The sequence below is a fragment of the Pleurodeles waltl genome, chromosome 4_1 (genome assembly GCF_031143425.1).
Source record: "Pleurodeles waltl isolate 20211129_DDA chromosome 4_1, aPleWal1.hap1.20221129, whole genome shotgun sequence".
NCBI classification, from domain to species: domain Eukaryota; kingdom Metazoa; phylum Chordata; class Amphibia; order Caudata; family Salamandridae; genus Pleurodeles; species Pleurodeles waltl.
In genome coordinates, this window is record NC_090442.1 from 671,578,717 (window position 1) to 671,605,942 (window position 27,226).

Sequence of the window (27,226 nt, forward strand, 5' to 3'; positions counted from 1 at the left end):
AAGTACTTTTTTTTTTTTTTTTTTTAAGTTATGAACGAACAGGCGGAGGAGCGCTGCACTTTCATTTTAAGTGTATAATAAATAAGGGCACATTTCTGTCAGTTGGATTTACAATGTTTTAACTGAATAGATCGGCGATGGAACCGCTTACAAAAACAAAACTGATAAGTACCAGCATAACATGTTTTTGTACATATTCTGTACCTCTGGTTCAGGCCCACAGTTCTAGTCACACTTAAGCACACTTGTTGGGTGAGCCACACGTTTTTGCCATAATCACAAACTTTTGTCAATACACATAGGTCTGACTTATAACTTAATGCACATCACCAGTCACTGTTGAATTCTCAAACACAATAACTCCTCATGTCAAACTTCTGTCACACTTCTTTACACTTGTGCAGATATTCATCCATTCGCTAACTCCTCCTTCAACTCTCCAATACACAGTAAAACACACACAAGCTCAACAATCACTTGCAGTATATTTTAAAATAATAAAAGTGGAATAACGTTTTTAAAAAAATCTGTCTAAAGGCGGCAGGCATATGCTTGCAGTAAAAAATAAGTTAGAAAATTAAAGCAGTAGGTAGTAAACCTGGACCGGTATTTATTATGCATATTGTATAACTGTGTACTAGCAATCTAACTTCAAAGCCCTATTTGCTTTTAGCCCCATGAAGTTTGTCTCTTTTCATAATGAACAGAACAATCCTTTGGTGTGACATAATTTTGCCTAGTGAACCATCCAACCCTCGAGCACTTATCATTGACTTGCCTGTATCATACAATATTGAGGATACACTTACCCATAAGGCACTGTTCAGGAGGTCATTCACACAATTACAAATAATTACAAAATGACAGTTAGCAGAACAATATGCAATTCCTACCAAGTGGCCCCCAACAAGAATTGTCACTGAGCAAATCTTTTTCACCCAGTGCTTGTCAGAAGGGTTAACCAACCAAAAACCGTGGTCTACTAAGGTAATCTGCGGTCTTTAATATAACAAAATACCTGCCTTTACACTACGTCCTACGGGCTTTTCAAAATAAAGGCCTTCTGTCTCTGTCATAACTGTTAATAATAAACCTATCACATCTTTGGCATCTGATTTACCCTTTGCCAATAAACGACTTGGGCCTCAAACTTTTATTGGTGACTTGTCTGCTGTATTGACAAACTTTCTCTGCAAAGCAGCCACCAGGCATACATTTATAAAAATAAATACATGTACAAAATTACATTTAGCAAAATTCTTTACAACCACTCATAATTAGGGGTAAGCGAGCCAACAAATTAAGAACCCAGAGCGGAGACAAGGGTCTAACATGGCTCTTGGAGCATGTGCACAATGTGAGCCGGGAACATTTTTATAATGTACATCGTGTAACAAACGTCATTATAAAAATAAGAAAAGTCTCTTCAGAAAGTGTATTTCGTAATATTCGGATGCCTTTAACCCCAATCAGTTAGATTATATCACTGCATTGAGAAAGATGTATTAAATAACAGTTTTTAAACAGGAACTTACAAACATTCATGCCTCCTCCCACGACATAACAAGTAACGAGCATAGTCGATTCATTTTGTTAGGTCATGTGAACCAAATACATGTGCTAGATTCTTATTATACACGGAGCAGTGTTGTAGCATATTAAATCATACATAAGATTTCAGTACAGTACATTCTGAACTCCTGTATTTCAAGGCGCTTTAATATGCGGTAATGAAGAAAGAGGAGGCATTGTGAAAAATACTTTTTTTGACTAGGATCACACCAATTGGTCAAGTGGTGAAGCCGGGATTCATCTCAGGTTTAGCAGCAGGAATCATTTCTGGATTTGTATAAAGGGCATTATTCTGCCATCTAGTGGTTGGGTCCAAAGTCGTCTTTATTTAGGCCCTTTTATCTTTTTATTGATTTATTTATTCTTTTTTAGGCATTTTCAACCGTTTAGGCTATGCCTCTCCTTGCATAATGTCATCTGTACGTCCCAGAAGACCCTCAGCATGGTCGCCGTCTCCCCAATTAAAAAAAAAAAAAAAAAAAAATGGAAAGCCTTTGCGTGACCACTTCTGAAGTATGGCGTACTTTTCTCCTATACATATTCGTAAATCCCTTTGTTACATGTCACCTCATTTAGATGAGGCGGGAGGGTTACATGTGAAATCACTAAATTCTTCAAGCTCTAAAACTACTCCTACGGGTAAGTAATCGTTTCGCAGCAAAATTCTGTTTGGATTCATGTGCTGTGTATTTACTTATGTAGCGTTATTCTCCTTCCTTGGAGGCTGGTAGAAATGAGTTTACAAATTTCAGTACCTCTTGTACCCCCTGCTTTCTTGGCTATTCATGCAGCACTGATTTGTGGGTGTGCACGGAAGACCTTGTGACCGCCATGCAGATTGAAAATTCTTCAAGCTTTAGAGCTAATCATACTGGTAAGTAACTATTCTGTATGCTAGTTTCACATTGTGTAATTCAGTCCCTAGAGGGTTATCTGTTTCTCTTGCATTATTTCAGAATAATACTTTGTCTGTAATTCTTGGTGCATGATGTTAGATCACGGGTGGCAGGCGAAAGTCACATGAAAGTACAGCTCGTTCCGGATGGATACTTCTAAATGCCGAATCCTCACCTTGTGAATAATCCAAAGGTGTCCGACTGGATCTGGGAACTTTAAGAGCAATTCTCCCATTGCGCTATTAGGCTCTGTGCTAATGCTCTTCTCCCTTGAAAGTGTCAGTGGAGCTGCATATGAGCACCACCTCTAGGTGCTACCATCAGTTCCTTTCTTTCCACATTGTCCAACGTGGATTCGAAGTTTTCTCCCTGCTCTTTGATAAGATTTTACAACTACATTTTCCCCCAGTGTGCAAGGGGACTGTCACACCCTAAAACCACAGGGTTCAAACCATGTAAACTGTTGCAAACAAATGCCTATGATTGGCCTTGAGTTGGTTTGTGGTACCTGGGGTTGGACCACAACTTCAACACTTGCAGCGACTGCTTCCAGATCTCTTTATGGCCTGGGCAATAAGGGAACGTAAAGCCAAACTCTTGTCACTAACACAAAGACTGCGCTTTGACTGGTTGAGGTCAAAAGGAAGGTCTGGTTCCTGTTCCCAGTGTTCCTGTGGCAGGTCATCATTGAGGTCGAAGTCTTTGGCCATATTGAAGAAAAAGCCCAAAAAAACACAAGTCGGAAGCAGCCTCTTCCTGCCATGCTTGAATTACAGAGAGGGTGCAAGGGCATCAGCTTGCCTCCCTGTCTCGCTCCCGCTCTCCATTGGAACAGATTCAGATTTTGGTCCTGACACTCTTACCCCCTCCCCAATTTCAGGTCAGTCGGAGGGGGTCACAGGCATCTTTAGGCGCCAAGGATCTGCAGAAGCATTAAGTCAGACTTCAGCAGCAGGTCTGCTCTCTGTGTCCCTTGGACCCATATCTGGTTCAGCACCATGCCCTGTGCCTGCTTCAATGGCATCCCTTGTGCCGCTTCCACCAGTGCCCAGGCTGGATGAGGATATACATCCTATCATACGATCAGACTCCGAACTGAGTCCACTTCATGCACCGAGCGCCAACTGTTGTGGCACATCTTGGCATTCCCTGTGATTCTGGTATCTTGTTCTTACCACTTGGTATGGCTCAAACATAACACCATTTTTGGGGGCACAGATTTAGAAAAGAACTATGACTGGAACAATTTTGTTCCCCAATATTATGAGGGCATCTGGTAAGGGTGCCAGTAGGCTTGACACTTTACTTGATTCAGGGCTTCTTTCTCCTATTTGTCAAGTTACAGAGCATTGCGCCTCTTTCGTTGTTGTGATGCAAAGGGTATCTGAAGGCTTGGGCCTAGAATTGCCAATCATAAAGTGAAAACTAACATATTAATGGATGTTTGACAGCCTGTCCATGCCCCTAGTGAGTCACTCTTAGCATTTAACGAGGCACTCGCTGTCGCCCCTGGGCTAAATCCTGTTATGGCCTGCCCCATTATTTGTCTGCGCTTAGCCATCGATCTGCATCTGACTATCCTTTTTTCTCATCTAGTAACTGACTCTGAAAAGTCTGGTTCTGGCATCCACCAGTACGGTCAACCACAATGCTTTTCCTACCACTCCTTCCGGTCTTAAGTTAAAAAGAATAAACACATTTGGCAAGCCAGATTTTTCCTCTAGGAGTTTTGATCTGAGATCTGTAAAAGCCAGGTGGGTTTTCGCCCGTAATTCCCATACCCTTTCAGATCTGGTGGCTCAAGTTTTACAAGCTCTTCAGGATGACCTTTTGACATACCTTTCTCAGGGTATTTTTGATTGCCGCTATGTGGCTAAATGTGTGCTATGATCAGGGCTGGACACAAATGATGTTTGGAATGTGCCATGGGTAGCAATGTGGCCTATAGGGGTGGACATACCTTGGTGAGGTCTGTGGGCATCTCCAGGAATGTCCAGGAATCTTTAATGGACCTGACCTTTGATGGTTCTCTCATTTTTGGTGACAGTGGACTCTGTCTTGAAGTGTTTCAAGGAGAGAAGGGTCACAGCTCTTTGGACCTTTTTGCTTCCACCACCATTTTAATCCTCTCTGTGGCTACGGTAGAGGTTTCCAAAAACTCCTCCTCCACTCAAAAGGCTTTTCAGCTCTTTAGTGGGCTGTGAGTCTGAGGTGATGCATGGCTCAGTCCCCCCCGCCCATTAAAGTGGCCACAACTGCAAAACTGATTGTGTGTTTTTACTGGCACAAACCCACACTGTCGGAGGTAAGATGCAATATTTCCTCCAAGGGTGGCAAGCCAGACAAGTGGGTCCTCCAAAGAGCCTATTAGAGCTATGCCCGTCTATTTCTTTCTACCCCACCGCATCTTCCATTGCCTTCAGGGCGGCTGGTGGAGGAACATCTTATTGCAGGACGTGGAGACCCTTTTGGCCGTAGTGGCTATAGAGAGGCTTCTGGCCTCGGGAAGTAGGAACAGGGTGTTACTCCTGCCACTTCATTGTCCGGAAGGTGGACTGAGGCCTTTGTCCTGTTTTAGATCGTTGCCTTCTCAAAGCTTCCAGCGAAAGGACACATTAGGTTATGCTCACACTAGCAAAGGTCCTGTCTGCCAGAGACCCTAGACGGTGGACTGTGGCATTGGACTTGCATGGCACTTAATTTGACATCCATGTTGTGCGCAGCCACAGGCGCTACCTTTTGTTGTACTGTGGGCCAGGAGCATTTTCATTTCACAGTTCTTCCTTTTGCCGTATTCATTGCATCTTGGGTGTTCATGTAAATGAGGTCAAGGCACACCTTTGGATTTTGGGGCATACCAGTCCACTACCTCGACAACTGGCAGCTGAAAGTGGGCAAACCCCAAGCAATCTTCTACCACTTTCTAGCGTCAGCTGACCTATTTACGTTTCGGTTCACTATTAACGTGCTGAAGTTGCACCTGACTCCTTCAAAGATGCTCCCTTTCATCTAAGCCATTCTAGATAAGGTAGTGTTTTATGCCCCCTCACCTCCTCCCAAGAATGAAGAGTCTGGGACCTTTGGGGTTTGAGACGGATATTTAAGTCCCAGACCTAGATCTCTGTGCAGGTAGCACATGCTGGCTCTGCAGTGGGACTTGAAATCCCATTGGTCACATCATCAGGGAAATCTGGCTATATCCAGATTTCTGAGGAGCCCGCAAAAAATCTGCAGAGGTGGCTACTGGATCATGATTGGGTCAGTGGCAGGCCTGTCTCCTTACTCTACCCAGAGCTGACAGTGGTCATGGATGCATCACTGCTGAGTTGGGGGAGGCCATTTGGGAGAGGTGAGGATCAGAGGCCTCTGGTGGAGAGACTGCTAAGCATCAGTTTGTTGGCATTTAGGGTGTTTTGCTTGGCATTGAAGGCTATACACCTCACTATCACAGGAAAGCTGGTGAAGCTTCTCACAACCAACATCACTGCTATGTGGTACTACAACAAGAAGGGTGGTGTGGGGGTTCCAAGTTCTGTTAAGAGGTGCTGTTCATCTGCCAAGACATTTCTCTGGTGGGTAACTACCTGGTGGTATCTTTAAACGCTAGGACAGATGAACTCGGCCACAGGCACCTATCAGATCACAAATGGCACCTGAAGGTGGCACAGGATATCTTCTATTAGTGTGGAGGGCCCTGGCTTTATCTTTTTTTTTTTTTTCTACAACGGAGAACACACATGCATCCTCCTATGCTAAAATGGATGATAAGATCTTCCCCTAAGGTCTTCAAGGACCATGTCGAATCTCAGGTGGTTACACCCCTAGACTGAGAAAAAAAACAATTCAAGCTGGCACCCTCCAACCCATTTTACATTCGGGTTATGTCCCACTGGACACCCTGTTTGTCATCACCACCTCGAGAAGAACAGCAGACCAGGCCACAAGAGATGCTCTGCCTCCTGATAAGGAGAGCAAGCGTATAGGTGCTGCAGGTAAGAGTAGCTGTGGTGCATCAGCAATTCAGTGGGCCTCTCCTGGTGTGACTTACCGGGTAAAGATGGAGGGAGTCCTTCAACATCTCCCAATCCAATACCGCAAGAGAGGGGAGAAACTAGAGAAGGGGAAAGCCATCTCCAGTGCTGCCATACGGGGAACCTTGGATTCAGCTGACCTTGCAGCCAGAGGGATGAACACCTCAGTTATTCTCCGGTGCCACTTCTGTCTTTGAGTATCTGGCCACAAGCAAGAGGTGCAGTCTGTCAGTCTGTCTTTCAATGGGAGCACTGTTCGAACGGCATGTTGACAATATGCTCGAAAAAATATAAAAAGATACATAACTGCCAAGGCTATAGGTGCCCCCTAGGTCCTTTTAAGCAGGGACTCCTTTCAGAAGCAGCAGGTAAGGGGTGGGTCTAAAGCCATTTCCCCAGAGCCAACCCAGTCCTACCAGCGGCAGCAACGGGGTTATCCCCAACATGGTGTCTGGGTCCCCTTTAGAGGGAACACTTTCAAAGACTGGGACAGAGGAACTCCCATTAAGGAAGGCCCAACCTCCAAAATCGGACTGAGTTGCCTCAGATCCCCACAATTACAGTACACCTGTTAGAGGGAGACTTAAGTGTTACTTCTTCAGTTGGGAGAAGATCACCACAGATCGATTGTGTATGTCAATCATCAAGCATGACTACTGCCTCACTCGCTTCATACCTACTAAATATCCCACCCTGCACCCACACCCTCAGCCAAGAACATCTCGCATGCTACAAGAGGAGGTTCAGGCACTCTTACTCAAGGGAGCCATAGAGCCAGTGCCCCTTCAAAACTGTGGCAAGGCACCTACACCTTGTATTACCCCCTGCCCAAAAAGGACAGCTCTCTTGAGACCAATCCTAGACCTCCGGCCTCTCAACAGATGCATTCTGTTGGAACATTGACCCTACAAGTTTTCATCCCCTTGCTACAGCAAGGCTTCTTCATGGACACACTAGATCTGAAGGACGCCGGCATCTCAGTCCATCCAGTTCATGTTCAGTTCAGTACCTGTGTTTTATGGTAAGTGGACAACATTACCAACTCAGTTCTACGCTTTGTAATTACCAGTTACCATGGCCCCAAGGGTTTTCACAAAGTGTTTAGATGTGGTAGTGGCACATCTCGGAAGGGAAGGAGCTTGTGTCTTTCCCCTAACTAGAAGACTGGTTGATCAAGACCACAAGCTGAACAGACTGCCTTGTCCACACCCGGGCTGCGGTTTCCCCTCCTTCAGAGCCAGGGTTGAGAGTGAACGCCAACAAGTCACACTTGAATCTACTCTAAATCCAAGCTTTCCTAGGTTCAGTCCTAAAGGCAACTGTGGGCAAAGCTTACACTGGTGCCCACAGGGTACTGACATTCCAACAACCTCTGCCTCTTTCAGCCACTTCATCCACTTCCAGTTCACACTGTAATGCACCTCCCAGGAATGATGGCCTCATACAATACCACAGTGCTCCAAGCAAGACTCCATACACTCCCACTTTAGGAGTTCCTGTCAGGCTAGTGGTCATAAGCGGAGAGTTAGTTGCAAGATCTGGTGTTGATGGGTGCCAGTACTCATCACTCTCTGCAGTGGTGGAACAGCAACAGTGTGTTACAGGACAGGCCCTTTGCTGGCCTAGTTTCGTAGTGGACCATTACCACAGACTCCCAATCTAGCTGGCTGGGGAGTACATCTCAATGACATAAAAGTCCAGGGTCTGTGGTCACCTAATCAGTGAGGTCTCCACATTAACCACTTGGAAATGTTAGCAAAGCATTTTTCAAACAGGTTTGAGAGAAGGTAGTTTTGTGTACATAGAAAACTTGATTGACATGTTCTACCTACAAAAGTGAGGAGGCACACTCTTCAGCCATCAGCCCAAGTGTAGCTAATCAGGTGCTGGGTGATCCATCACCACATACATCTTCTAGCAGAGTATCTTCCAGGAGTGGACAGTGATGCAACTTTGTGGACTTTTTTTTTTTTGCTGAGTAGGTGTGTAAACAGGAACTCCACCCACAAGTCTTATTCCCCTACTTTTGGAGATGGGGCACCTGCAAAAGATGTTTTCACCACATAGAGAAACACAAAATGCCCAAACTTAGCCAACGGGACCCACCCCACCCAATCCATGGGCAATGCTCTGTGAATGAACTGATCAGAGATATTTGTGTACACTTTTCCTCCTCTCCCACTGATTCTTTATGTGGCCAGGAAGCGGAGGCAAACATTTTCATCCTGGTGGCTCAAATGTAAGCCACACAACTATGGTTCTCAAGTCTTCTGGAGATGTCCATTGTCTTCACAAGAAGCTCCCCCAGCAGGCTGGATCATCTTACTCAAAACTATGGCATGATCAAACACCCAGTCCCAGGCACCTCAGTCTGGCAATTTGCCTCCTAGTGTTCCAGGGTTTGATTATCTTGGCGTACCGCAAGACTGCATGGATATACTCTGGGAAGCCTGTAGGCCCACTACACACACCTGCTGTGCCTCTAAGTGTAAACATTTCTCCACTATTGTACTCTGAACCATCTAAACCCTCTTATGCCTACGGTACAAGAAATTACCTGTTGCCTCCTACATTTACAAAACTCTGGTTTAGAATACACATCCGTTCAGTTACACCTAGCAACTATCACAGTATATATACATAACGGAATACCTCTTGAGCTAAAAAAAACCCTAATAATAAAGCTTTTATGGAAGACTTTAAAACATGCCATTCCACCAAGGGTGCCTCCTGCCTCAGCCTGGAATAGGAATATTTCCCTCACCAGACCTATGGTGACCCCTTTCAAGCCACTACAGTCATGCCCTTTGTGTTTTTTTTAGGTCGAGCAAAGCATAGCGCAAGTGCTGCTTTTCTGACGTGGTATGTATCTGGGTTTTTAAACACCGCCACCGTACGCCCATCACGGTCACTCGTTCCTGGGATTGCCGTTCAAAAAGCCTTTGTTTTCATTGGTAACTGCTTTTCGTTTGTGCGTCGTTATGGTGTTTTTTGCTACCATCTTGGCTATCGACCCTGTTACATGGATAATTGCACTTTTGTCTAACTTTTACTGCGAGCAAACTTCTTTTTCCTTTTGTCTCTGTCTTCACGCTCATGACGTTGCTTTGAATTGGCTCGCTTATGTCAACTGTTTCACTTTTTATTTGCAGTTTGGCAAGAAAAGTCTAGTTAGGAATTTACAATGCTAATAACTCTACCTCGAGCAGATGCGAGGCCCATTGCATTGCAAATATTTGTTCACTTTTGTCTGTGCCCTTTGCCCTCCATAGGCACTAGCGGCTGACTTGAGTCAAGCAACCTGAAAATATGTGATAATCGGAGTGCCTCGCAAAGTGTATTCAAGTACATTTATTTTTCAATAAGTCTTTACAGGGAGAGCGATGGGACAGGATGGCTTGGGTTAATACAGTCTTGGAAGAAATTACTTTTTCTTATCAAGCTGCTTCTTAAGTGCTCAACGCCATGTATTTGCTCCTTTGCCAAGAGAATGTCTCTCGGAGCCAGTGACCTCGTGCGTCTCAACACAGTGCGGTATTCCTGACAAACTGTACCATGCCGATTTGGTGTTCTGCTGCCTTGATTTCCATTCAGAAATGCAGAAAATAACTTCTGTATCAAAACCCCAGTGAAACAAGAAGTCTGTATTTGTACAGAATAGTTTCTCTTCACAAGGGTTGTAGGAGATACGAGCATGCACGTACAAGTAGTGCTGAAGAGTAACTGAACAAGAAAGGTATCTACTTGCTCTTGGCATTTTAAGAAAGGTTGAACTTATAGATGGCATCAATTTGGAGCTTCTGTTTTTCAAGATCTGCAGGAGCTTCCATACTGGGGCCTGGCTGTATCCTGAGAGCAGTTGCCATGGAGTTTGGCTGAAACACTTACAGGAACAGGGTTTGTTTCTTCCAAATAAGAAATAGAAAATAACACATTCACAAAGATTTATTGTGTGGATATTTTTGCAAGACAGCAAGCTACAGGTGGTCAAACTGTCATCTGGACTCTGTTTCAGACCTCAGCACCTTCCACCGCTCAGGGGAGTACTGCTTTAGAGGTGATGCAGAACATGTGTATCTACAGCCAGATATGCTATGAACAGATTACGTTACAAAGTAAGCATCTGTTTATTGCATGTACTGCTGTAGATGCACATGCACGCACACCCACCCACCTCCCTGGAAACCAGTGTTTACTATAGATATCTTTCACCTTCAAAGTTCTCCCTTTCTGCACGGATGGTCTCCGTACCTACTCTCATCCGTTGTGCAATAAACAATCTAAAAATGGAGGTGGTGCCCATGTGCTTTTCAACCATAGGAATCACAGAGATCTTGTCTCTAAAGACATTGTAGTTAAAAACAAGTTGCACAGTCCGAGCCCAACTCTAGATGGCAGGAGTATGCAGAGATGTGAATCTACAGCACTACGTGCAACATACAGATACTAACAGGGCAAGTAACATAATCCTTCCCATTGAAGCAGTCATGCGTACAGCCTGTTCAGTTGACTTGTCACCATAATCAACTTGGTTATATTGAGGTGTTCCCAAAAGGTAGCCTTTAGGCATAAAGTGGTAAAATTGCCAAATGGAATTTTGTATGCATATGCAAACCTCCTAAAATGACCTAACCGGGATTATCTTGGTGTTGCTCTTCTACCTCTATGATTTATTACAGTAGTTAGCAAACCCCAAAACTCTTTACTAGTATGGTAATCTGTGACAATCCATGTAGCAAAATACTGGTCTACAGGTAATTTATATCTACCCTTCAAGGTTTTTTTTTGGCTTTACTGCCTGTTTTTTGCAATAAGTGAGCATTGCCAGTTGCTTTAATCGGAACCTTTCATTACAGACAAGTCTGATCTGTGGCATCTGGCATAGTATTGACCAATTAACCAATTAGTACTATAGTCTTTACCATTGGTTTATCACCATAACCAACTCAGTCCTACTCTATTGATCTTAAATTTTCCCACAGCAACTACCAGAAAAAAGTATAAAATGATAGATATGTAAAAAAAAAAAACGAAACAGTATAGAAATCCTTCTAAGGGGACCTGACAAGGATTATCAAAGTGCAAATCTACTTCCAGGCTTTCAAACAGGGTAATATACACCACTTTCTTTGTATACTGCGGCAATCTGTGAACTTCCATGTGACAGACTGCCTGTATACAGGTTTCAACCCAGTGTAATAGTAATCTACCCTAAACGCCTATTGTTATTAGCATGCTTACAACGATAAATAAGTTGTGCTTACTGCCTTTGTTGGACCTTCTCATGTTGAAGGTGGCACAATGGGTGCTGCTGTCCACTTGTGACATTTAAATTGCAGGCCCTGGGTACACCTTGGTACCATACACCAGGGGTATATAGGAAAGTTAAATATGCTAATCAGGTGTATACCAATTTTATCATGTTTAAAGGAGAAGCAAAGCACTTTACCCCGAATAGCAGGGGTAAAGTGAACACACTTCTGTAGCCAGTAAAATAGGGTTTAGCAAACAGTTCTAGGGTGACCCTACCAAAGGGGAAATTTTCCAGCAGCTTACTAATAATAAGCCTGTGGCAATTGAGGTTTTGTTGTTTTCTGGAATTCAGGATATTTGCACATTGCTCTTATTCTTACTGATCACGTTCCTTACCTTAACCTTAATGTTTTCACGCAATGAATTTGTCCACTAGTTCCAGATTTGTTGAACCTAAAGACAAATAGGCGCTTCGGTTAAAGTAGTCTGGTTTGATGATAGTGATGAACTTTATGCGGAAGGAAGAAGTGTCCTAAGCCATGAGTGGCATGACTTTGCTTTGAAGGTGATTTGTTTACCTACAGGTCAGTGCAGAGATAAGAGTGTATAAGATAAGTCACTTGGTATTGAGGTCAGTGATGTGTCTCCCAGCTGCATTGTGTGTTCCTTGTAGCTTCTTAGTTCAATGGTCAGATTCTCCTTGGTTAATACTGTTGGTACAGTCCAGACAGGAGAGTACTAGACTAACGGAGGCTTGTATCTTTTGGTGGAATCTTAAAGGGAAGATCTTAGCATATAAAAAGTTCCTTTGCAGGTTGATTAATTTGCAGAGTAAGGGTGAGGTTACAATCAGTTTTAGATGATGTGCTCTTTGAACACGAGTCATGAGTACTACCTGAACTAAACGTGGGTGGTTTAAACTTTTTCTGTGCAGTTTCACCCTGCTGGAATGTTGACAGACGTGACTTTCTTTTAAACTGGTTGCAACATTTTATTCTGACCTCTTGGAAGACTGTTGAAAAGTGCCCTAGGTGATTCTGCCACCACCCATTAGTCCATTAGTGTACTTTAAAGTGTCTAGTACGTATGTGAAAAGGGAGTTGAGATCAGTGCCATCACTTGCTTGCCATTTCAACTGAGATTGCCATTGAGCCACAAGCACATGCATATTAAAATTTTTCACATCCTCATATTTTCTTTAACACCGAGACTTCCAAATACAGGCAAAGACAAATCTGCATGTTCTACAAATGGAATGGGTGCGAAAACTGCTCTAAATCATACATGAATTCAAGTAAGATAATTTATACTTGATTTAAAATTATCCTCAATGGTCCTGTCTGGGACCAAGTAATACAATATCCAGGGAAGGTCAAAGACTGAATACGTCACCAGCAGACTCCTCAATTTTAACTCTCAATATCTCTTTGTTTGGACCTATATTTCTAAAGGCACAATGGTCACACCCACCAATCTGATCCTCTAAACCTACAAACATATGTGAGCTTCTATGCTCTCCTGGACTGCTAGGGTTTAATATCTTGCAATGATTGCAGCAATTTACGAGCACAGGTTCTCATTTTCACGCATTTTTTGATGCTGGGTTGTGATATTGTAGTGGGCAACTCTATGGTGTCACTACCACCAATGTAAAAAACATTGTTGCCATCTCCAAACCCACAAATATACCATTGTTCACCCCACATGATGCTCAGCATCTCCATATGCTGCACACAAACCTTTCACTTTGAAAGAGAAAACTTGTTGGTTTTGCTTATGCTAGTGCTGCTTTACTCTGTCAATCATGTCCTTCCAACCAATCGGTTAAGAAGATTTGAACCCCTTGCTTGAGTATTTCCTAACATCTTTCTGAAATCTCAGTAGCACTGTTTACGTTTACTGTGAGTGTATCTGTGCCCAGTTTCAGCTGCTTCTCATTTCAGAGCTGCCAGAGTTGAAATGGTTTCCTACATTATCTTCAGGCTGCCAGACCTTTTCCTTCTAGCTAGAATTGAAGCCAGACACCTTCCCTTAAAAGCCACTGCAAAGAGTCTAGCAAATTTAATCCTGTTACTGTGCCAACCAAAGGCTCTCAAACTGATACTTATTTTTTTTTTTTTTTTTTTTTTTTTTTTTACATTAACTACAATTAATCTATTTAAAATCCTTATCCTAAATAGCATTAACCTTTATTGCTCTGTAGACCTCTAGTACGTATCAGTCAAGTTCATTGTTTAATTTAGACTTTGGCAGTGTGGTAGCACACAATTTATTGTTCAAACCTGTTTGAATACTGGGTTTCAGCTGCACACAATTGCCTAGAATTATTATAGGCAATACTAGTGTGTTATTTCATTAATAAAAAAATAAATAAAAAAAGAAAGGTTGAAGTAATGTTACAGTTAGGTGAATGTCATTGACAACATTAACGTTTTAAACTAACAAAAACATAGAAATATACCATTTACAGATAGCAGAGCTAACTATAACTTGCGCCTCAGCATGCACTGTTTGTAATCACATATTAAATCGTTCATGACATGTTCTGGGACGTCATTTATGAAATTCCCCCCCCCCCCCCCCGAGCCTTAAGTATTTTAAGAAGGGGGGAGGGGGGGGAAGTCCGCCTTCTTATCCTCCCCCATATTTCTCGCCTGGGGACACGATCACTGAGGCCCACCCAGGGCACCCACCATGCACAACGTTTGCCGTTGTGGGGAGAGCCCCAGGGCCCCCGCCCCCTAAGGGAGCAACTATTTATGCTCCTCTCTCAGGACAGGAGCAATATATTGGTCTGCTTCTCTGCCCACAGTGCGGGCAATGAACTAGTTCACAAGTCTGCTTCTAGCTGACTGGAGCAATTTTAAAGCTTCTGTCCACTGGTAGCAAATTTTGTGTTTGCTTCTGTTTTGGCTGGAGTTTAAAAAATGCACCTGCCAAGCGGGCGCAAAAAAAAGTTTCCCTGCCGAGCGTTTGTGCAGGTAGGGAAACCACTGTTTCCTGGGGGTGCGCTCTCCTGGAGACAGTATGTGAGCTTGCCCTTTGGGTTGGTGGGGGTCTCTGATGCTAATAATGGCTCAGGGAGAGGGGCCTCACCTCACCCCATATTAATAAATTGGGCCCCCGGGGATGTGGTCCCTGAGGCCACATCTGTACGTGGAGGGGTGGGGGGGCTTAAACAATGGGCAAGGGAGTAGAGGGAATTAAATGATGTGGGGCTGAGAAAAAGGAGGATTCCTAAAACACATTTTTACCATAGTCTTTAAACGCGACTAAACCAGAACGAAACCGGCTGAATAAAATTACACCAAATTTGTCAGGGAGCGCAGATCATGCTTTTTGTTGCTTTGGTGTAAATCTGTTCATTAGCATTTGAAATATTAAAGGAAAAATAACTCTAGATATCTGTACAGTTGGTGTTCAGATATGCTCTGATTGGACAATTTAATGGAGACTGGTCAATCCTGGTTGGTTGGTGACAACCTGAACAATGTTTTGGCAGCCATTACAAGATGCGGGGACTTGGTCCCTGTGTCCAAAAAATTAATTTAAAAAAATGTAAGTGGGCAGGGTGAGCAGACCCAAACCCCAAAGGGCATATACGGGGATCCCAGATGTATCCCCCTCTTTATTGTTTGGCAACAACATTGGCAATATGCTATGGCAGCACTTACAGGACTCTGAGGCATGGCCCCCATTGAAATGTGTTGTAGTGAATAGCAGGTTGTGAGGTTCACAAAAAGGAAAACATATAAAGGGCGATAACAGATCCTAATTATAAATAGTTTGTTGATGGTGCAATATTAATTTTAGGAATTTTAGTCTGTTCTAAAGTGATATTACCCAGTGAAAAAACCTTCTGCTGGGATTTCATGAGTCATGTTTTCTCTTGATTTTCCCATGGAGGTTATGGAAGATGCTCCAGAAGGTAAAATAAGAGCATATTTCTTGTAAATTCACATTCTTTCTCAGCTATATGAGAGTGAAATCTGATATTCACCGTAAACCATGTAATTCCAACAGGAGCAGTCTCCCTGTCAGTTGATTCCCTTAAGTTCTACTGCAGTCTCCCAGAGTGTTCTAAAGAACTAGAGCGCTGTCTTACATATGACAAAAGTATGGCACACCTGAAGCCATCTTGATAGAATCAGACTGATAAAACTTAAAATACTTGATTTAGAAAGGAACAAAATGAGGGGTTCATTTTGCCATAGACATTACGGTTAGTGCTGTAGAAAACAAATAAGGACAAGTTTTAAATGAGTTCTCAACTATCTTCCTCTTCTATTTTCTTAAAACATTCTGACATGCAGACTAAACCATGCACTTTCAACACCAGAGGCAGATTGCCAGTTAACTTCCTGCTAATGGAGCAGCTTTGCTACAGTGTTCTAATGAGCAACTAGAGTATCAACATTCTGAATTTATGCCAGAAGTGTGGCACATCTGAACGCCATTTTGATGGAATCAAAGTGGGAAACTGAAAACATTTTCCACTGAGGTACTGTAATAAATGAAGAAATTGGAGAACTTTATAACAAATAAGTCTCCCAAGGTGGCCAACAGGTGGGGGGGGGGGGGGGGGAAGAGCATAACTGTCACCCAAATGTAGCCCAAGTACAGCCAAATTACAGAAGTGTGCAAAATATATTTATATATATATTTTTTTTGTTGTTGCAATTTTATATAGCACAGACGTGACTCAAAGATATTGATGTGCTTTACATGAGCAACATTACACAGGACACATTCATTTTGGTTTTATGCAAGGGGAGATTAAGTGATTTGCCCAGAATCGCAGGATGTTGATCTGATGCTGAAACTTGAATCTGGTTCCCAATTTGCAAAGTCTGCAGCTCTGGTATTAAATCCCTGCCCCTCTAAGTGTAACACATAATCAAGTGATCAACTCGATAAAAAAAAACAAAGATAGCAAATAACTTACGTGATTTGTCGCTGTTTGAGAACTCAAGAGATATGTCTTCATTTTAGTTTTTTAGAGCACTATCCATAAATTCTATGGGAATAAGACCCTCATTTTTAGCATTTCTAAATTAAATGCTTTAGGTATTACATTTTTGAATACCTCAAGATGACGTTGGATATGCCACACTTTGTTAACATTCTAGATGTTTTACAAATCTATTTGTTCATTAGAATACTGTGAGGAGGCAGATGTTGGGGACATGGACTCTGATAACTGAAGGGCAGGGAGGAGGGTCCAGAGGGGACAAGTTGGGCTGGCGGGAGGGGCAGTAGCAGAACTGACCATGGAATGCAGCGGTTAGGATGTGGGGTGCAGGGCAACAAACCAACCATGCAGGACAGCAAAGAGAGGCTGTGGCAATATAACTGACCATTGAGGGCAGAAGAAAGAGGCAGTGGCAATACAACCATACATGTCAACAGACCTGATTCAGAGAGGAGCCTCCCAATAATTTTAAGCCCACAAGGGCTTTAGCTTATCGGTTAGCTTATCTGTCTGCTGACTAAAATCTCCTCTTTTTCAATGTAAGTCAGTGGGGAAAATCAGTTCCCCATATTTTTTTTTTTCAAACTGTCCCTCTTACCAAGTTCAAAATGTTGGCAAGTATGGTACATTGGATCACGGAGGGCAGGAGAAATAGGGTAGGAGCATGGACTCTGATAACAGAGGGCAAGAGGGAAATGGGCAGGTGCACCATGTTGGCCATACAGGGCAGGTGTCAGGGGTTGCTGCATCATAACACACCACATAAGGTAGGCAGGATGACATTGCAACACAACAAACCATGCAAAGCAGTAGGTAGGGGACTGTCCCATGCACATGGACAGTAGAGAGGAAAGAGCCATACCAGGTAGAGAGGAGGGACAGTTGTAGCATAACGGACTATGAAGGGCAGGTGGGGAGGGAAGGGACAGGGGCACGACAACGGACCAGACAAGGCAGGAGGGAGGGAATAGGGACCTGCACATGGAAAATAGAGAAGATGGGGCAGGGCAGGAGCAGCCAGCTGATCATGAAGGGCAGATGGGATGGGCACTAGTAGCACACCATACCATGGAGTGTAACAGTGAGACTGATAGCCCACATACAGACAAACGGAGGGAAGGTGGGAGGAGCTGTGGCAGCACAGACGACCAAGCATGGCAAGTGGGAGTGTTAATGGCAGCATAGTTCCCATAGTGGGCAATACGAAGGGGACAGGAGCATGCACAAAGGATCATGGAGGACAGAAGGGATGGGTAGGGACTGGACACGGACAAGAAAGGGCAGAGGAAGCAGCTTCACAACAGACCACGCAGGGCAGGCAAGAGGAGCAGTTGCATCACAACCAAGCATGGAGGGCTGAAGGGAGTACCAGCAGACGTGACTACGGAGGACAGGAGGGAGGCGACAGGGGCATGGAACTCAGGCAGGATGGAGGTGGCAGTGACAGGCGGCAGCCATCTGTGCATGCTAGACCGGCGGGAGGGCAGTGGCAATTCAACAGAACACTCAGAGTAGATAGGATGGGCAGTGGCAGGTCCATGGAACATGGTGGGCAAAAAGAAAGGAGCATGCACACAGACATGAGGGCAGGGGGAAGGGGGGGGGGGGGTAGGAGCAGCAAGCTAAGCACAGAGGCTAAGCAGGAGGGCAATGATGGTGCATAGAATTGGGTAAAGGAGGGAAGCGGGAGTGGGCAGGGAAATCAACCTAAATGGAGGGCAGTGTAGCACGTCGGACCGGGCAGGAGGGAGGGGCTAGTGCATGGACTCAACAAGAGGGTAGGGAGGAGGTGAGTAGGACAGCAAGCTAACTGTTCAGGGCAGGTGGGAGATTCAGTGGCACAACAACTGCCACACGGCTGTAAAGAGGGAGCATGGACTTGGACAATGGATGGTAAGAAGGGGAGGGGCAGAAGAAGCAAGCTTCAGTGGGGGCAGCACAGTGTCTGGCCCTGCGTCCATCCTTCCCACCCCTTTACATTACTTACCGTCGAGAAATCCCTAGAAGTTCCCTGGGGAAAAAAAACAAAACCAAGATTACAGGGACGTTATAGTTAGGAAATACAATTTTAAAACAGAAATTGACTTAAGAGGGGACCTTATAGTTGGGCTCACATTTTAAACGTGCAAATTCACCTGTTATAGTTGGAGTTATTTCAAGTAACTATAACACGTGTCCTAAGGTAACTAGAACTTGCACTCTCGCCATGGACTGCAAATTACCCCAGATATTACATCACTCATGACATCTTATGACATCATTGATATCACTAACATTTGCAGTAAAATTATTGATGAGAAAACCATGCATGGAGAGTGCTCGAATTATAGTTTTTTTTTTTTTTTTAATTTCCTTATTTGTATTTGAAAAACCTAAATTTTTTAAGTATTAGAAAGACGGAAACAATTCAGTGCTGCTTTTACACTTGTGCAGCAGCATCATGAGGAGCAATGATAGAGATACATTATGAATAGTGTATGTCCGTAAGCTAAACAAGCAATATCGTATAAGTATTGCCAAACTTTTTCATAACACAATTCTTAACATTTTAATGCAACTTAAACTCTAAATCCCCAAACCCTGTCAAAATTATTTAATATGGTGCTTTGCAGTTCATAGATAAGCATATTTTAATTTTCTCTTTAGCAACATCTTTGAAGGTTAAATATTAGACCCATCCACATTGTCCTCAGCTTGCCCACAGCCAGTGATCATTCAATCTTAGTGACGTGTATGCACCTCTTCAACAAACCTATCCTCCCCTCCATATTTTGATTGCCCTTGTGTGACTATTCAGGGTCATCCTCCCAGAGTGCTGCCAACTCTTGCTTCATTACGCCCCACGAGACAAGATCTTTTGTTACCTTCTCATCCCTCCTTGTCCTTCTCATATGTGCTTGTGCCTCTTCTGCTCCTGCCCATTCCAATAAGTCTTTTCCAGTTGTTTATCTCGGGGGTCGTGCACTCAACCAATGTATGGCAATACGCCTTTTTACTACTATAAGGCCTAATTGTGCACATTTCCTGCTTAACGCTTTTTGGCTTTATCGGGCAGTAATACCAACAAACATTGTTTGAGTGTGAATGCAGTCTCCTACCCTGTGATTGTTTTTATGTGTGCTAGTATTTCTGCCCAATATATCTTAATTACTGAGCAGTTCCATGTCACATGAAGAAAGTCAGCATTCGGTGGTCTGGATCAAGCGCAATCAGATCACCGAATGCTGACTTTTCCCATGTGACATGTAACTGCTACTACTCGTGTTAGGTAAATATTGTGTAGCCTTTTCAATAAAAGGTAGGTATTACGAACATAATTATATTAAACCAGCTTAAGATGCGTGTTGAGTGAGATTCTTTGTACTACTTCATTTATTTTGCTCCACGTCTTTGTGGTAATAGGCTCCTCACTGGCTTGCTGCCATACCTATTTAGTTGAAGCGGTGGTAGTTGCCTGCCCACCTGTAAGGGACAACATATATGCGTGATTAGCTTGCGACCTCCCGCCATGGCGATCAGTTTGTGTAGCATCTATGAGGGTGCGGTAACCTCCAGGAACGAAGGCCACAGCTCTCTTGCAGTGGCTGTGATCTTTGCATATTGCAAAAACTGTCCTCTACCCAGTCTGAAAGTACCTATGGCATCCTGAATTGTTATAAAGTGTCCCCCAGATACAGGTCAGAGAGCATTTAGCGCACTCTCTCTCTCTCTCTCTCTCTCCATTTGTCAGTGGACATTGCTTGGGCAATCTGCACAAAGGGGCGTATGATCCATAGATCTGGTTTGGGGAGAATACCTGCTGTGTTGTCCATTGCACCACTTGTTCCCATGGTTTCGTAGCAGTCAGATAATGTGGGGGGAAGTATATCAAGAACACCAGCACCCACCATCAACAACTGACTTAGTTGGTGTCCCTCATGTATACCTGCGAGCAGTGACCTCTTCCAGCTATTATCAGTGTCCAGCCACTGGACTGCGTGTTGAATCTTAGCAGCAATATAATATACCTTAAGATACGGGATTCCCTTATCCCATGTTCTCCGTAGCGTTGCCAGCCCAATTTTACATCCTTTACAGCAGGTACACCAGAAGCGTATCTATGTCCTTAAATACCTGGTGAGGAAGTACGTACATGGAGCACTGAAGGGTATACAAACATCTGGACAAAATGACCTTTTTTTTTTTATTAGGGCAGTTTTACCCATAAGAAAAATTGTAATGAGTTCTGAATTTGTATTGATGGACGAAGATTGTGGATGACACAGCAAATATTCATCTCATAGACCTGTTGGGTATCGTAAGTAAAATGAATGCTTAAATATTTAATGCTGTCAGTTTTCCAAGGAATTCCCACGTGGCAATCAGTGTATAGGCACAGTTTGCAGCCGCCCTATGGGAAATATAGCTGCTTTTGCATTGTTCACACTCAAAACCGGAAATCTCACCAAATTTGTCCTTACCCTTTAGTAGGATAGGAGCTGAGTATTCCAGCTGACAAATGTACACCATGGCATCGTCGCAATATAGCAAAACGATGTGTTGAGTATGGCCCGCTTGGATGCCCCAACCCCTCAGAACCTGACACAAGCAACAAGCCAGGATTTCCATTGCAAGAGCAAATATCAGAGTTCATAAACGGCATCCATGTCTTGTCTGGCATTACAGGTGTATAGGGTAATAATTGCACCCACAGTAAGAAACCCAGCTCCATGCCCTCTAGGACCTGCCAGATATATCCCCATTCCACTGAATCAAAAGCTTGCTTGATATTTAAAAAAAGAAAAAAAAGCTACGAGCGCTTCTTGTATCGGGACGCACCTTCCTCTCCAAGGCCTCATTATACACTATTACCAGTTTATCTGCTAATGGCCCCTGCAAATGGGGCGCAAGTTATAGTTACCTTAGGGTCCGAGTTATAGTTACCTTAGGGCGCGAGTTGTAGTTAGTTGAAATAACTAACTATAAAAGCTGAATTTCTATGGTTTTGTGTGTAAAATCTGAAAATAACTATAACGTCCTTGTAACTTTTTTTAAGTACATTTTTTGTGTGTGTGTGTGTGTGTGTGTGTGTGTGTATGTATGTATATATATATATATTCGCCAGACTATCCCTGTAGGCCCACTCGCCTTCAGAGCTGTTCCCCCCCCCCCCCCCCCCACACACACACACACACACACACACACACACACACACACACACATCCTGGATAATGCCCATACAATTGCTGTTCTGTCTTGCTTCGTACTTGTTTTTATTATTATTTTTTTATTTTATTTTTTTTAGTTTAAAACAGGTCACTGACATATACACGAATAAGATTACTACAACTGCATGGCAGCGTTTGAATTTTTGAGAGCGCGTGATTAGCAGTAACTATCCTTCTCCCCCCTCATTTGAACCAATGTTTGAAGAATGGCATACTTGTAAGCTAAATTTGAAAATGGCTTGATAAGCTGGAAGAGGCTATGTCTTTAAGGATGGCTAGACACATTTGTGGGGGAAGGACCAAGGGAGCAATGCAGGTGCATAAGAGCGCTTTATGCAGTTGGGAGCATCCCTGTGGAGAATGTCAGCTGACTTACCCATTCAAGGGTAGGAAATCAATGTGTGCATTTGGGGATGAATCTAAAGCAATGTTCAAAGGTGGGTGTTTTTGAGTTGGGAGCAGAATCACACAAGAAGGAGCAAGGAAGCTCATGCACTCTCATGGAGTGCTTAATTAAAAAGAAAAAAGTAGTTCCCTAAACGTGAGCAGTGGAAGTTTACAAGTCAGCTAATCTGAAGGGTGAAAAAGCTATTCTCCAGCAGAGAAGATCACAAAAGGAGTGCAAGCCAACCAAAGTAAAAAATGGTCAGCCTCCAAGTCCACTGTAAAGTTTTGATCTGGTCTTGATATGGTCCACAAGACTGTTCTAGATTCAGTTTTCTGAAAGTTGTGTTTTAGGCTGGACCTACGTAACATATTGTTAAAACACCTGAAGCTGCTTTGAGGCATTATGAAGATCTCTGCAAATGGCACTTGGTTGTAAGTAGTTCACTAATAAATGTAGAGGTTGATAATCAATGTAATTCTGTTAACTTGGAGTGGAAATGTATTTTAATAGTCATGCATACAATTATTAAATCCACTTTCTTTACTTTTTTCTGTTTATTCTTGAAATCTATTCACCCACAGGTTACCAAACATGCGTTACTTTAAAATACTGCTAAAATATATTTTGTGTTTCTGTTAATGTTGCATAAATTGACCTTAGAAGGTTTTTTCATTTAAGTTATGCTAAGTTTCAATTGACCAGTGTTGCAGTATTATATTGGTTCAACTATAGATATTTTCTTTAAGCCAGAGTGTTTGTTGATTAAAACAAAATGCATATATTATGGAATGTTTACAGTTAAAGTTAAAATAAACTTATTTGTTCAGCTGTTGCCTGTCAAGGGCCAAAAGACTAATTTCTGCTAGAGCTTTGCTTCTTCCTTAGGACATGAACTGGTTTTAAATATCATGGACCTCTTCTATACTTACTGTGTATTGTAGCATTTCTGTAGTGCTTATTACCCGATTTGGGGCCCTAAATTGCATGACTGCACAGGTAGTAAACTACTGTGTGGTTGGAAGGGTGTTGTCTTAGTTTTGGCCCTATTTGAGAAGTGTTTCTAATTGATAATTCTACCTATAGACTCTTCACTTGTAGTATAATCCTAGGCATCAGACTAGATGCAGAAACTCCAATGTTCTCACTTCACCGGTAGGGGGAGCTATCTTCATATCAATGCCAGTAGTAGTGTCAGATAAAATTCACCAAAGCCATATAGCGTCCACCTCTACGCATTGTCAGTTCCTTTTATTAAATGTAGTCATGTCTCCTTCAAAGCGTTCAGTTTCAAGCTCTGTAGGGTTTGTAAAGGACAGTTGTCCACCATGGACCTGCACACTTTAAGCTTGTGGTGCTTAGGTTCAAACCATGATTTTTGTCAAAGTATGCACACTAAGGCCATCAAGAAGTGAGGCCTGTTCATGGCCTTTACCCAAGGTGAATGAATGAATCCAGGATTTGCAAAGAGCAGCAATCACTGAGAGTGTCTTAAGGCGCTGACTTGTAGGCAGGAGGAGATTAAATGATTTGCCCAGAATCACAGGATATTGCGCTGATGCTGAGACTCCAACCTACTTCTCCCTAGGTCCGAAGTTGGCAGCTCAGACTGTTACTCTGCATCCTGGATCTGAAAGGTGGTTGAGGTCATGTTTCAGACCCCCCTCCTTGAATTCCTGCGGAATGAGAAGGAAGAAGCACTAGAAACATAATAAAAAGGGGAGTCTCCTTGATGACCCTAGTCTCCCACATGATCCTCAACCTGGGAGCTGGAGTTAGTGATGGTGGGAGCCATCTAATCCCGCTCCTAGCAGCTCTGCGCCTTCTCCCCAGCCACACCTGACCCCATCGGCACTTTCCTTCCTAGATCAACCAAACATCAGTCCGGGTGATGTTGGACTTGCTGTGTCTCGCTTTCCTAGAGTTTCTGACAAAGGGTAAATCCTGGCGGTATTCCTCCACCAACTCCATTGGCATCTGGTTCAGTCTATGGTCCTGCCTCCTTCACTATAGAGTCCCCTCCTCAGAAAAGGTCCAGAAAGGATGCACAGAGATCCCTTGTAGAAGTATATATGCAGCGGATCCACAACAGCTTCGGATCAGATGCTGACCACGTGCCCCTACATGCCTATAAAGATGATCATGGAAAATAGCCTTATGACGTGCCTTGATTGTCCTCTGCCAGAAGGCTTGACACTTGACTGGAGCTGGAAATGGGGTTCCTGCACCCACTACTCCAAAGGTCATGTCGCTCCACTCTTGTTAGAAAGTTGGCTGGAAGTTCTGGATCCGGTGGTACCTTTTTGTAAAGGTGAAGACCACATGTCTTGATGAAGGTTCTGCTTCCATTGGCTCCAGCATGAGAACCTTTACTGCCCCCTTAATGAAGCCTGTCCTGGCATCCTGGGGAAGCCTTTCTCCACACTGAAAAAGAATAGTAGACAGATGCTATTGCCCTCCTGGACACTGGAGTTTCTCTCTGCACACCCTTCCCTGGAGAGTTTGGTGGCCCAAGTATCCTGTTCTTTTGGGATAATAGCAAAGCACGTGTCCCACAGCTCCCTCAGGCAAGTAGTCCAAATGTTTGGAGGCATGGGCAAAAACATTTTCTCAGCTGTAAGTATGGCTCTGAAATCATTAAATGCCAACTGCTTGATCACACACACATGCTCTATAGTACATGGCCCAGCTGATTACACCATGTGTCCCAGAGGGCATGCAAGTGCACCTCCCTGAGGTGCTTCTGTACAGATGAGATGCTTCAAGACCTATAATCAAGTCAGGCCTGGACACTTCTTGCCTGTGCGCACTACCAGTTTGTGGTCCTCCCTTTTGGTTTAACATTAGCACCTTTAGTCTTCATCAAGTTGATGGCTGGGGGTGTATCTCATCTCAGATGATCAGGAATCCCAGTTTTGCTGTATCTGACTACTAGCTCATCAAAGCAGAGTTTTCACAGGTTGTGCTGCACCACCTGCAGTCCACAGTATCCATATTGTTCGTCCTGGGCTTTTCTATCAATGAGCCCAAATCTCGTCTGAGTCCCTCCTAATGACTCCAGTTTATAGGGTCAGTGCTCGACACCATATTTCTCTGCGTCCCCCTGAAAAAAAAATAGTCAGCATATGCAAGATTGTCCTGTCCTTTCAACAAGGCACACAAATTCCAGACCTGAAGATCCAGAGATTCCTGGGTCTTCTGGCTTCGTGCATTTTCCTAGTAACACATGCAGTGTGGGATATGAGGGTCCTCCATTGTTCCTCCACAAGCAGTGGTTACAATATGTGGGAGAGTGGACATTTGATGAACTGGACTTGCCGGAAGGACTTCACTCCCATTCCAACTAGGATAGTGACAGATGCCTTTACCACATGGTGGGATGCTGATCTAGAGATCAGAGGCCTTTCGTCTCCAGAAGAACAGGTTCTTCATATTAGCCTGTTAGGACTGTGCACCGTTTGGCTGACGATCAAGGCTTTTCTCCCCTCCATACAAAGGTCGAAGTGTTCAGAACTTGATGGATACCACAACAGCAATGTGGTACAATAAACAAGCAAGGGGTTGTGGCTTCTCATCTCCTTTGTCTGGAAGCATTGAAACTGTCATCCACAGCACACCGCCTAGTTGGGTCTATGAATGTCAAAGCGGACAGCTTAAGCTGATAACTTGCCAACCACAAGTGAGGTATTGTAACAGAAGTAGCCTATGACTTCTTCGTCCCTGTAGGGCACTCTTCAGGTGAACTTCCTCACCCCTTCAGAAAATGCTTAATGCCAGCAGTTCCTTGCGGTGTGCGTTTTAGTTGAGGTGTAACCTTCAGCTTTACTACTCTCCCCCCACCCCTCCACCACACACACACACACTCACACACTATTACTTGGGTTCTGTGCCAAGACTGAGCCCATATTATCCTCATTGCTCTAGATTGGCCAAGGGGGGTATGGTTCGTAGTCCTTCAATGCTTTTCCACTTCCTCGCCCCCCGCTCAAGCTGCCATTCAGACTGGACCTCCTCTCCATATGGAGGAAATTGTACTGCATTCCTATCTCCGAGGCCTCCACCTTCATGCTTGAAGATTGAGCCAGGAAATTTGACTTCCTCCTGTGTGCTGCGTGAAGTGGTTGACATCATTCTATCAGTGCGTCGCCCCTCCATCACATTGGTTTACGCTGGCAGATGGGGCAGGTTTGCTGCATGGTGCATAGACAACAATGTAGATTCTTTGCAGGCTATGTCGTCTCAGATCTTGCAATTTGTTCTTTCTTTTGTCCAGAGGGGTTGAGTGATTGGCACTTTCAAGGGGTATTTGGCTGCGCTGTCAATGTTTCTCTGTCTTTCAGACAAACTGTTCCTCTTTGTCACCTATTGTAATGTGTTGTTTTAAGAATTTGACAAATCTGTATCCTCCATTGTTTTGTCGTGCCTAGTGGCTATCACCTTGGCCAGAAGTTTGAGAGCTGCATCGTCTAGGTTGCTGTCTTCCCTTCACCTTGTTTTACTCTGGCAAATTTGGTGTTGCGAGCCACCTCCTTTCTATCCTAGTCAGTCCATTGCCCTTCCAACTTTTTATCCCCTGTCCCATCCTACTAAGGTGGAGGAGAGGTTGCACAGGTTGGATCCTAGGTTGGATCCTAGGCAGGCTTTGAATTACTACCTAAATCCACAACGGATGCAAAACTGGATGACCAACTCTTTGTGGATGACTGTGGTGCTAAGAAAGGCATAGCAGTGCAGAAAAGGACCCTTATGAAGTGCTTTATACTCTGCATCACAACCTGTTAGGCTTTGGCCTTGAAGGACCCTCCGGTAGGGATCAGGACCCATTTCACCAGAGCTAAATCCATCACTTCTCATTCTGCAAGACGTGTTCCGATTGCAGAAATATGTAGGGCAGCTACGTGGACTTCTCC

The 27,226-nt window shown here is 43.8% G+C and overlaps 1 protein-coding gene across 1 annotated transcript in view; it reads left to right on the forward strand.

Annotated features, from left to right (window-relative positions):
- Positions 1–27,226, forward strand: part of RAP1B (RAP1B, member of RAS oncogene family) — a 299,284-nt gene that overhangs the window by 73,495 nt on the left and 198,563 nt on the right. The window lies entirely within an intron of this gene.